This window comes from Ipomoea nil, unplaced genomic scaffold (assembly GCF_001879475.1).
Source record: "Ipomoea nil cultivar Tokyo-kokei standard unplaced genomic scaffold, Asagao_1.1 scaffold2827, whole genome shotgun sequence".
Lineage (NCBI taxonomy): Eukaryota > Viridiplantae > Streptophyta > Magnoliopsida > Solanales > Convolvulaceae > Ipomoea > Ipomoea nil.
Window position 1 is genome coordinate 1,365,606 of NW_017619255.1, and position 12,588 is coordinate 1,378,193.

At 40.1% G+C, this 12,588-nt stretch overlaps 1 pseudogene; it reads left to right on the top strand.

Moving 5' to 3' along the window:
* Nucleotides 1-6,331: 6,331 nt before the first annotated feature.
* LOC109159476 lies at nucleotides 6,332-10,412 on the top strand (annotated as a pseudogene).
* The last annotated feature ends 2,176 nt before the right edge of the window (nucleotides 10,413-12,588 follow it).

Consider the following 12,588-nt stretch of genomic DNA (forward strand, 5'->3'; position numbering starts at 1 on the left):
TTCCCCAGCTAGCAGGTTTTTGAAAAGCCATGCACCTCAGGTAACTTTCCAAGCACTGATTGACCCTTTCTGTTTGGCCATCAGTCTGGGGGTGATAAGCTGTGGAAAGATTTAATTGGACCTGCATATTCTTAAATAGAGCCTGCCAAAATCTACTGGTGAATACCTTATCCCTGTCTGAGATGATACTCCTAGGAAGCCCATGTAGTCTGTATATATTTTCCATAAAGAGGTTAGCAATCACTTCAGCAGTGTAAGGGTGAGATACTGCAATGAAGTGTGCATATTTTGTCAGTCTATCAACCACCACTAAGATGACATTTTTCTGCTTGGACAGTGGTAAACCCTCTATGAAGTCCATGGAAATGCTTTGCCAAGCTTCCTCTGGGATGTTTAAGGGCTGTAGAAGACCAGGATTGGCCACATTCTCATGTTTGCACCTTTGGCAGGTGTCACATGTCTTAACCAACTCAATCACATCCCTTTTTAACCCCTTCCAATAGAAGAGTGCCTTCATCCTTTGGTATGTACCTGTTTGGCTAGAATGTCCCCCAATGGCAGATTCATGAAGTTTCAACATCAGTTCCTTCCTCAAGGTTCCATTGGAGCCAATATAAAGCCTGCCTTTATATCTTAGGAGTCCCCCAGTGATTGTAATAGTGGTGTCTGTAGGGTCAATTAGGGCAGCAGTCAGATTGGTAGAAGCCCAAGTGTCCCCTGTGTAGCTATTAAGAACCTCTTCCAACCACTGAGGTTGTACCACTGAGACTGCATTCAAAACTGGACCCTCATCACAGTCTCTTCTGGATAGTGCATCAGCCACTTGGTTCTCTGCCCCTTTCTTGTACTGGATGGAGTAGTCCAGTCCTAGAAGCTTAGATAGTCCTTTCTGTTGCAAAGCAGTAGTAATCTTTTGTTCTAGGAGAAACTGAAGACTATGGTGATCAGTTTTAATAGTAAAGTGCCTCCCTAACAAGTATGGTCTCCATCTATCCACAACATTTATAATGGAAAGGTATTCTTTTTCATAGATAGACAGCCCAAGGTGTTTCTCTCCAAATGCTTTGCTGAAAAAGGCAATAGGCTTCCCCTCCTGGACCAACACAGCCCCCATCCCCTTGTGGCTTGCATCAGCCTCCACTGTGAAGTCCTTCTGGAAGTTAGGCAATGCCAGGACTGGGGAATTACACAATGCAGACTTTAGTTGCTCAAAAGCCTGATTAGACTCTGGACCCCACTTAAATCCATCCTTCTTTAACATCTCTGTTAGTGGTTTGCTCAACACCCCATAGGCTCTTATAAACCTTCTGTAATAGCCTGTAAGACCTAAGAAGCCCCTCAAGGCCTTGACAGTCTTAGGTCTAGGCCAAGCTGCCACAGCCTCCAATTTGGCAGGATCAGTCTGCAAGCCTTCCTGGGAGATGATGTGTCCTAAGTACTCCACCTGAGTTTGTGCAAATGAGCACTTACTCATTTTGGCTAGAAGTTGATGTTGTCTCATGGTTAGAAGGACTTCTCTCAGATGCTGCCAATGAACCTCCCAGCTAGGGCTGTAGACCAGTATATCATCAAAGAAGACCAAAACAAATTTTCTTAACAATGGTTTGAATACTGAGTTCATTAGGGCCTGAAAAGTAGCTGGTGCATTGGTGAGCCCAAATGGCATCACTTTGAACTCATAGAGCCCCTGATGAGTCCTAAATGCTGTTTTGAATTCCTCCCCTTCTTTCATTCTAACCTGATGGTACCCTGACCTGAGGTCCAGCTTAGAAAAACAGTTGGCTCCAGATAATTCTGAGAAGAGATCTTCCACTAGTGGGATAGGGAACTTATTCTTCACTGTGATATTGTTAAGTGCTCTGTAGTCTATACAAAACCTCTATGAGCTATCTTTCTTGGGAACAAGTAGGACTGGGGATGCAAAGCAAGAAGAGCTAGGGGTAACCACCCCAGCAGCCAACATTTCATCAACCATTTTCTCAATTGTATTCTTTTGATCAAAAGAATACATATAAGGACCCACATTAACAGGTTTAGCTCCAGGTATAAGGGTGATAGTATGGTCTAAGGCTCTCTTGGGTGGTAGGGCTTTTGGCTCTTGGAACTCTGAGAGTAAGCTGCTCAGCTCAGGAAACTTAGGTTGTGGTTCAGGGTTGTTTGTAGCTGATTGGTGGGGTAAGTGGGAGGTTGTTACAGTGCAACATTGCACAAACTTATTAAAAGCGCTCGCTTTTGCGCTTAAAGCGCAAAAGCGAGGCGAGCGATGGCAGATCGCCTCGCCTAGGCAAGGCGCAGTAGCGTGAGAAAGCGCGCGCTTGAACGCGCTTTTCCGGCGAGGCAACGAAGCGACGAAGCGGCGAAAAGCGAGGCTTTACTATGCAGAGCGCAAGTCAACGGTCAAAAAAGAAAAAAAACACGAACAAAATAAAAAAAAGGACGATTCGCAAAACCCTTCACCGCCTGTCTCACCCCTTTGCTCATTACCTCACCTTCACCGCCTTCACCGAGAGTCATGGCTGCCCTTGGGAAACCCTTCTGCCTCACCTCATTTAAACATCTCGAAACCCTCTGTTCTGCGCCTCTGCTCACTGCCTCAACATCACCGCAAGTCGTTGCTGTCGCTAACCTTCCTCGCCGGCGTTGCTGCTGCCTCGCCTGCCTCTTGCTCAAGCCGAGCTCACAAAATTGTGCCGGAGGTAAACCGCTGCTTCTCGCTCTCTCTCTCTCCCTCTCTGTTTTTTTTTTTTTTTTCTCTTACGTTGAATGATGAAGATGACTGAAATGTTAAAATAGAGTTGGAGACTTGGAGTCTTACTCTTGGCTGGAACTTGGCAGTAGGCAGTACTGAGTAGCATTTATTGTTAACACTAACTTTTTTTTTTTTCATTTTTTGTATTAAATTATGTTTTAAAATTTTTACGAATATATTGAATATGTGATATTTTGATGACTAAATGACTTGATTGACTATTTTGATGACTAAACTTTGTATTATTATAATATTGAGGAGTTCCTATATATGTTATTTTGCATTACTATTTAAGTATTTTGAGTATATATTGATTTTTTTAAGAAGCGTCGCTTTATGTGAAAAAGCGACGCTTCGCTTTGCGCTTTCGCTTTAAAGCAAAGCCCGGGCTCATCGCTTTGGTGCGCTTTTTCGCTTCAATAAGTTTGACATTGCACAAGAAAGCCCTGCACCCCTTCTTTGTGCCACTTCTTAAGTTGCTTGTCTGTGGCAGCCTTCAAAATCACCTTCTTAGTCAGTCCCTTCAGGAAAACCTTTCTTCCATCCTTGTGGAAGGAGATGCCAGGAGGCCTTGTGTGTAACTGAATGGGGGCAAACAGATCCACCCAATCCATACCCAACACCATATCACAACCCCCAAGTCTCAATAATCTGAAATCTTTTGTAAAACTTTCTTGCTGTATCTGCCAACTCAAATTGTGGCAAACTGAATCACTAATCATCTTATCCCCATTGGCCACTGTGACTTCCAAGGCCTTGGCCTTCTCAGGTTGCCTCATCATATGATCAAGCAACTGAGGATCAAGGAAGCTATGGGTGCTTCCACTGTCTACTAATATGACAATAGGCTGCCTTTGAATGCATCCCAACAACTTAATAGTATTTAGGCCTTCCCTACCAACCACAGCACACAATGATACTTCTGCCTTTGCAGGAAGTGTCTCATCCTCTTCTGCTTCCACTAAGCTAGGCAATTCATTGCTCTCTTGGTCCTCTATGATATTGAAGGTAGGACCACTACACTTATGCCCAGGCTGCCAAGGTTCAAAACATCTGAAACACCTCTTCTGTTCTCTCAGTTGGTTTCTGAATTGGGTGACCTCTGGTGTTCTAGAGGCAGTAGGTTGGGGGTGTAAGGCTGGTTTCTGGTTGTGGTTTGGGTTCTGGGAGTGGGGTTGATTGGAGTTTGGGCTATATGTTCTGAGGTTTTGTGCAGGTTTGGAGTTCCAACTGGGAGCCTTGGGTCCATCACTCCCCTGCAGCCCCTTCTCATACTGTCTGGCTAGCCAGATAGCATCTTCTAAACTGTTTGGCTTGGCAGTCCTAACAAAGCATCTTAGATTTTGCTTAAGCCTAGCAATGTAATTTTCCAGGAAGTAGTTCTCTGTAAGACCAGGGTGTGCTTGCAACAAAAGGCTTTTGAATCCTTCATAACCATCAGTATACTCATCCACTCCACTCCATTGCTTAAAAGCAGCAAAATCCTCCGTGAGTGACACACCACTATCCCCAAATCTCTTACACACAGCCTCTGCAAAGTCTATCCACTGGAACCCTTCTCTCAACCCATGAATGTACCCTTCAAACCACAGTCCAACCTTTCCACTCAAATGGACATACAACAGATTTATCACATCATATCTAGGAATATGAGATAACACAAAGAATTTCTCACATCTGAGCACCCACTGTCTAGGATTAGCATAATCAAAGGGTGGAAACTCACTTTTAAATCTGGGGTAGATGTCTGCATTCTGCCCTGCTCCTGGCCTGAGACCCCCCAACACCCTTCTCCTAGGGATCCATTCGACTTGTGGTCCTTCAGAAGCCACTGTGTCAGGATCCAGTTCTTCCAGCTCAGGCTCTTGCATAGGTGCCTTGTCTGGCCTGCCCCCTGAACTCTCAGGAACTTGCCCTTGGACTAAGGATTGTCCAGGTGAGTGTCCCATGACTGGAGGTGCAGGTCGATTTAGTCGCAGTAGGTTGATCATCTCTTCTCTGAGGGATGCAAACTGGGTGTTCATCTGTGAGTTCAACTCAGTGACTGAATCTTGTGTGGCTTGAATCCGGTTGTCAATTTTGCTGTTGAGCTCAATCACAGTAGCCTCCATTTTTCGCATACGGTCCTCCATCGAGGGCTCTGATACCAAATGTAAGGCACTTGAGTGATAGAACAAGATCTAAGATCTAGTAATGGGGAAATTGGGGTAGAGGAGAGAATTTAGAAGGAGAAAGAAGAAGAAAATAGAGCTGTATTCATTCCATAAAACTTCCCACCGTTCACACTCTCTTTTAAGGCTAAGAAAAACAGAAAAATAAAGCTAATATGAATGTAAATAGCTGGCAAAACAGTCCCCTTCATTCCAGGAGCTCGTTCAGCAAAGGGAGTAACAGACGCCCCAAAACGGCGTCGTCTGATACCTTCTTTTAACCACTGCAACGGCTCTTTCGAAACGACGTCGTATGGCTTAAGTTCTCAACGACTCTTTCAACTACCCCTCCTACGGCGTCGTTTTGGTCCCTCGACTTTCATCCTTTATCAATCACAGCCTTCCCCTTTCCATTCGTTGCCTCTCTTCACTTTGTGATATTTTTAATGGAAAAAGGTGTGATTTTAATTGTTCAATTATTAGTGTATAGTTGTTTTAGCAAATCGTCGCAATTTTGCTAACGGTTCAAACTGAAAAAGTATGTGCCTAGTCATAATTTCAAGAACCCATGTTATTTTAACATGCAACGCACATTTATTTCCAATTGTAATAGAGTTTTTTTTTCAAACCGTTAGTAAACTGGCCAAAATAAAAATAATTTGACATACTTGAAGACGAAATTTGTTCATCCATAATAGTAGTGACTAAAACGTCTAAATGTTAACATTTTTGTTCACATTCATATATATAGTCTATGACGTGACAATATAAACTCATGATTACAGGTTCTGCCATGATTGCGGATTGACACAAGAATACAATTTTATCTATCTTCCATTATCCTAACTATAGACTATTTCCTCCATTTTTGTACACCTTCAATCATTGATATGGGCGGCGAGTCATAGTTGTAGTTAATTTGTCAATTCTTGGATCCAAAAAAGGAACAATTTTTTTCAAATCATAAACAGCCCTAGTATAATATAATAATCTAAGCCTCAATAAAAGTTATATCCTTGATTTATGTCCTTCTTTTTGTATGCAAATAAATGTGTACATTTTACTTTAAATGTTGTACATTCCAATGTTATTAGACAAAACTATCCTTACACCGTTATAACACCGTTAGTTTTTAATTCTAACTTTAATAACACATCATTATTACCATACACCTATATCTATCCTATCTTTTTCCTATTTTTAATTATCATTTTATTAAAATCATTATATATTAATTTAATACTTAATTATATTTTAATTAAATTTCTATAAATGATAAATTATATATGTGTGTGTACAAAATACATATATTATTTGTATATATATCATTCAATTTATAATTTTTAATTATTTAAATTTATCAATGTTTTAATATTGGGCATGAATTTTCGCGCATCGCGCGTACACCTAATAAAATAATACAAGTGAACAACCAAGAAAACAACATTGCTCCTACATCAGCATCCAGATCACAGCGTAAATTCCCAAACCCCACCACAAATGGGCAAGCTGAAGTTTGATTCAAGCGTACGAAAACCTCTCATCGCTGGCTTCTTCACCAAATTACACTTAAGTCTCATCTGTCGGCAACTCCAATTCCCTACACCCCTCTCTCTCGCAAACACGCACTTCAGGTGTTTGTGTTTTTGACTCTGAGAAGAGGAATTAAGCTCAACTCAAGTCAATGACGAGGTGAAGGGAGCGGGACTCGGAAGTTTCAGCACCAAAGCCACAGCTGTTGTGTTGGGCCAGTACGGGAGGGAGTTTCATTGGTTTGGGGAGTAGGCTGAAATGTTGGTTCAAGATCGGAACTCTTCGCCTCCGGGATCTCCCCGGGTGTCGAAATTTAGCAGAGATAAAGCAGCATCATTGCCCCGAACTCGCTTTGTGGAGACCAAGAATCTTGATTTCTCCGTGTGGGCTTCGGAGAATCTATACAAAATTCTCACCATTGTCCTCCTCGTCGCTACCGTTGCTGGCCTTTTTTACCTCCGCAACGCTGCTGGGGACACTTCCACCCTGCTCTGCATCCAGTCCGCCCAAACCCAATCCATTAAATCCGAGTTGCCTAAGATCAACTGGAATAACATCCCTGCAATCCGAGATAAGTCCTCCCCCTACGCGAATTTCCGATCCGAGAAGTGGATCGTTGTCTCCGTCTCAGATTATCCCTCCGATTCGCTTGAGAAGCTTGCTAAGTTAAAAGGATGGCAACTGTTGGCTGTCGGGAACTCAAAAGACTCCCAAAGATTGGAGCCTCAAAGGTACAATTTACTTGTCTTTGGAAATGCAAGCTCAATTGGGGTTTAGAGTTGTGGATTTTCTCCCTTATGATTCCTATGTTAGAAAAACTGTGGGGTATTTGTTTGCTATACAGCATGGTGCTAAAAAGATATTTGATGTTGACGATCGCACTGATGTTGTTGATAATAATATTGGGAAACATTTTGATGTCGAATTGGTTGGGGAGGCTGCAAGGCAGGAGGTCATTTTGCAATATAGTCATGAGAATCCTAATAGGACTGTTGTGAACCCGTATATACATTTTGGACAAAGGTCAGTTTGGCCAAGAGGTTTGCCACTGGAGAATGTTGGTGAGATTGGGGATGAGGAGTTCTACACTGAGGTTTTTGGTGGGAGACAGTTCATTCAACAGGGAATTTCAAATGGTTTACCTGATGTGGATTCTGTTTTCTATTTTACTAGGAAATCAGGACTGGAACCATTTGATATTAGGTTTGATGACCATGCCCCAAAAGTGGCATTACCGCAAGGTACAATGGTTCCTGTTAACTCTTTCAATACCATTTTTCATTCATCAGCATTTTGGGGTTTGATGTTGCCAGTTTCTGTCAGTAGCATGGCATCTGATGTGTTAAGAGGGTATTGGGCACAGAGAATCTTGTGGGAAATTGGGGGGTATGTTGTGGTATATCCACCCACAATTTACCGATATGATAGAATTGCGGCATACCCGTTTTCAGAAGAGAAAGATCTTCATGTGAATGTGGGTCGGTTAATTAAGTTCTTAGTATCGTGGAGATCAAATAAACATCAATTGTTTGAGAAGATTCTGGAGTTGAGTTATGCAATGGCTGAGGAAGGTTTTTGGACGGAGAGGGACTTGGAGTTGACTGCTGCTTGGCTTCAAGATTTGCATGCTATTGGTTACCTACAGCCTCGTCTAATGTCTCTTGAATTGGATCTGCCAAGGGCAAGTATTGGCCATGGTGATAGGAAAGAATTTGTTCCTCAAAAGTTGCCATCTGTGCATCTTGGAGTTGAGGAAATTGGGACGGTGAATTATGAAATTGGAAACTTGATTAAGTGGAGGAAGAATTTTGGCAATATTGTGCTAATCATGTTCTGCAGTGGACCAGTTGAACGTACTGCTTTGGAATGGAGATTGTTATATGGCAGGGTATTTAAGACAGTAATTATACTGTCTGAGCAGAAGAATTCAGATCTTGCTGTTGAAAAGGGTCAGCTGGATTACATTTATAGGTGAGTGAGTCATGAGTATTCTGTCTCTTTAATTGCTGAAACAATATCTTTCTGGTTTTCTTGTTGTTTTGGATAGTTACAGAGTGGAGTTTGTCTAGAATATGAAGACACCTTAAAAATACACATGCACACACACACACACACATATGAAAGGGTGTTTGGTTGGGTGAAGAAAGGTGGGGACAAGGAGAAAATCAAATTGTATAGGGGCTAAGTTTGGCAATGGCTGGACGTCTATGAATATTGACTGTAACAATCTGAGTAGTTATTTTAGGTTTTTGTTTTAATTATGGCACTGTGATTTTTAAGTTTTAACATCTGTATAAATGATGTTTTTAATTACATGTATCAGGGGAATAACCTTTTTAATACTCCGTATAACAGTAGGCATGTTGATTTTCTCAATATGCATTAAGACACTTAAATTTACCCTTCACTTTGATAAATTTTTTAGGGATTCTAGACCGGTGTCTAATTTATTTATTTCTTCATTTTGATGGTGGTTTCTGGAAAATTGTTGATATAGCATTCAAACAATTCACTTCAATGTGTTATATTGAATTTTAAAGCTAACTTTATGTGTGAAATCTTTTTCATTTTTAATATCAATTTCTTTATACTGTTCTCCCATTGTGTTCTACAGGTTTCTGCCCAAGTTGTTTGATAGATACACTAGTGCAGAAGGCTTTCTGTTTCTTCAGGATGACACTGTCCTTAACTATTGGAACTTGATGCAAGCAGACAAGTCTAAGCTCTGGATCACTAATGAGGTATATGCAACCAGCAATTTAATTGATCGGTTAAATGTGCTTATCTAGTTATCCCTGTTTGGTAAAATAGTTAGTCTATCAATCAATTTTGGCTTGTTTGATCACTATTAGTTGTTTGACTTGGTTAAACCACCAATATAAGTGTTTGGTTAATTAGCTTTTTTAACAGCTTATTGCTCCAAAAGGCTAAAATTCAAAAAGCTGCTCAAAACAGCTTTTTCGATTAGTTTTTTGTGAAAGTCATTTTGCGTATAATCAGCTATCAGCTAATAGCTAATTTACCAAACATCTTTCTACAATCAGCCAATACTATCAACTAGTCAAACTCACTAACCCAATCAGCTAACAGCTATTTACCAAACACCCCATAGTTATATAGATTTAGTGCATAGCTTTCAGATAGAACTTTGCTGTCCATTAACTTCTCACTTTTTTATATCCCATCATGCTACCCAACTGAGAATTATGTATAGAAATAAATTCTTTCTAATTCACTCAGGTATCGAAGTCTTGGACTTATACTTCAATTGCTGGTAGTTCTGATTGGATATCAAAGCAAGCAGGTTTGGTAAAGAAAGTAGTGGACACAATGCCAGTACACTTTCAAGTCAATTACAAAGATTCGGTGAAAAGTGACCAGAGCCTCACATTATGTGAATCCGAGGTATTCTATGTTCCTCGGCCCTTTGTAACCGATTTCATTGATCTTGTGAATCTAGTAGGCGAACTCGACATCCATCACAAGGTTGCAATACCCATGTTCTTTATGGCAATGGACTCATTGAAAAACTTTGACCCGGTGTTTAATTCAATGGTATATAAGGAGAAGCGACCTGATAATTCAACATATTATTCTGCCGAAGCGCCTGCAGTTCGCCCATGGAAAGTATCAAGTGAGCAAGAGTTCATCAAACTGATCAAGGTTATGGCAACGGGCGACCCCCTGCTAATGGAGTTGGTGTAATGGTTGATTATAATATAAAACTTGAGGGTATCAGAGAGTGAAGATAGAAAACTAAAATGCAGATATCAATTGCTCTGCAATTCTTTGTAGAATTATTTTTGTAGGGGGAACTGCAGGTGTTGCTCTTGTAGATTTCTGCATTATTGTTTTGTAATAGATTCAATTTCAATTGTACACAGTGAACTGTGATAGAATATATGATTTTCACTGACTGTAAATCTTCACATTTACACAAATGAGAAATGAAATTGCTGGTGCAAATTCTTTTGAGGTTATAATATTTAATCTTTTTATCAGATTAGCAGCAGATGAACAAATTATTTACTGTAGTAAATAAGTAGGCCCATAGAATCCAAAATTCCAAATGGTGTAAATTAGGGAAGCAGGGAAAGCAGTGAGAGTATCTCTCCATTCCAAAATTTTGTATATATATATATTGTTTAGGGTTTAGGATTTATATATATAGAATTATAGAGAGAGACTCTTTCAACTTGTGACTTATATGAGTGATAAATATTTAGGGTTTGTATACAATATAGTGAAAATTCAATTAATTGACTAAATTGATAAATTTTGATTAATTTTGTTTTTTATCAAAATATTTTAGTTTAGTTCACTCTTTAAGATTTTTAAAAGTTTTTATTAATGATGAATTTCATTCAAAAGTGTTAGTTTGTGTGTATATTCACTCTTTAATATGTTCTTAATTTGAAAATATGAACTTTTTTTTGAATGCCGAAAATATGAACTTTAATTCAGTTAAATTCAATTAATTCAACTTCGTTATTAACCAAATTACCATTCATAATTGAGACTCTGACTATCCCAAATGTTTTAAAGTTATTTTTTTTTTTAAAAATTAAAATTTTTAAGGGAAAATCGCACTTTTGGTCTCTCAATTGTTCCTAGATATGTAATGTAGTCCCTCATTGTCAATTTTGTAAAGTTGGTCCCTCAATTGTTTTAATTGTAGTCAATGTAATCCTACAGTCAAATTTTTCACTAACTAGTGTTAAAAATCATGGACAATTTTGTAATTTCGCAACCCATCACTTTTACAACCAATTTCTTCTTTCACCCGTATTGACCTATGCTAAGTGAATGAGTACTTCCGGCACATATCCAAGCACTCTCCCAACCGGAAAGCTCATGTGTCGCCGGTGAACCACCGGGATCCATAGACCCAGAACCACCTACCAGGAAATCACCGCTGGAAGTGGAAAGCAAAGTAAGAACAAATCAAGAATGGTTAGGAGGCAAATTGTGTTGGTGGGCATGGAGAAAACATGGTCCGGGATATCCAAACGAGTAATTTGTGTGGACTGGGAAGGGGGCTGTAGTAGGGTCTGGAAAATTAATTCTGTTTTTCAGGAAATCTCAGGAGGGAAGCATCATTTATTTTTGTTACAATTAAAATGATGATGAGTGAGGCTTGGCTGTTTTGAGGTAGAAGCATGGTATAAATCTGCAGGCTGGTCTGTTTCTGGAACCTTGCAGTTTGAATGCTGGAGTTTGGTTTGCGTCTGGATGGAGAAATGAAGCTTCTGGAATGGTGTTTTTGGCTTATGATGGCCAAAGGAAATCTGGAGTATGTTGGGCATTATTTTTGGGTTGATCCCACTTTGAGAAATGAAGCCTGGGCAGTAGTAGCTCCAAACTATTTTCAGGGAGGGGCTGCTACTGCTTGAATGTGTTCAGAAAAAAGGAAGGGGGGTCCATGTAGCTTGGTGGACTAATGGCTACTGAATTTGAGTTCTGGTTGTTCTGGTCCAGTACCTGCGTATGTATCATGATAATCAGGTATTTATTTTCAATGCACCAAAAACAATCAGCCAAAACCATATAAAGGAGTGTTACATATCAGGAGGAGAAGTGGTAAGCAGATATACCCAAGTTGACATGGATATCATCATCAACCTTGACATAAAACTCAGCATCCCATTTCGCAACAGCAGTGGAGAAGAAACATTTTCTCTTTGCAAACAACTCATGATACCCTTCTATGTGGTTCTACAAAATGTCGTCATCAATGAGAAGGAACTTGAGTACAAACACAGATCAAGTTTTGGATTTTACTTACAAGTCTGAGAATGTTCGTTGTGTTGAGCATCTTCCATGTCAATTGCTCTATCTAAAATGCTATTGGATGTCACACTGCAAAACAGCACGAAAATTGCTTTAGCTTGAGACCACCATCTTGATGGCCACCCAACAATACATATCACATACCAACCAATATGACCGGAAAAGAGCATGGATCATCAGAGAGTAATGCTGGACCCTGAGGCCACCATTCACCATCCCCAACTACGTCCTAACTCCAGACGCCATTTGGATTCAAGCAGTCCAAAAGGGGAAGTCAATAGGCACGCCAGAGGTAATCCATTCGCCACAAAGTCAATTTAACACCAGAAAATCTCACACAAAAAACCAACAGCAAACGAACACCAC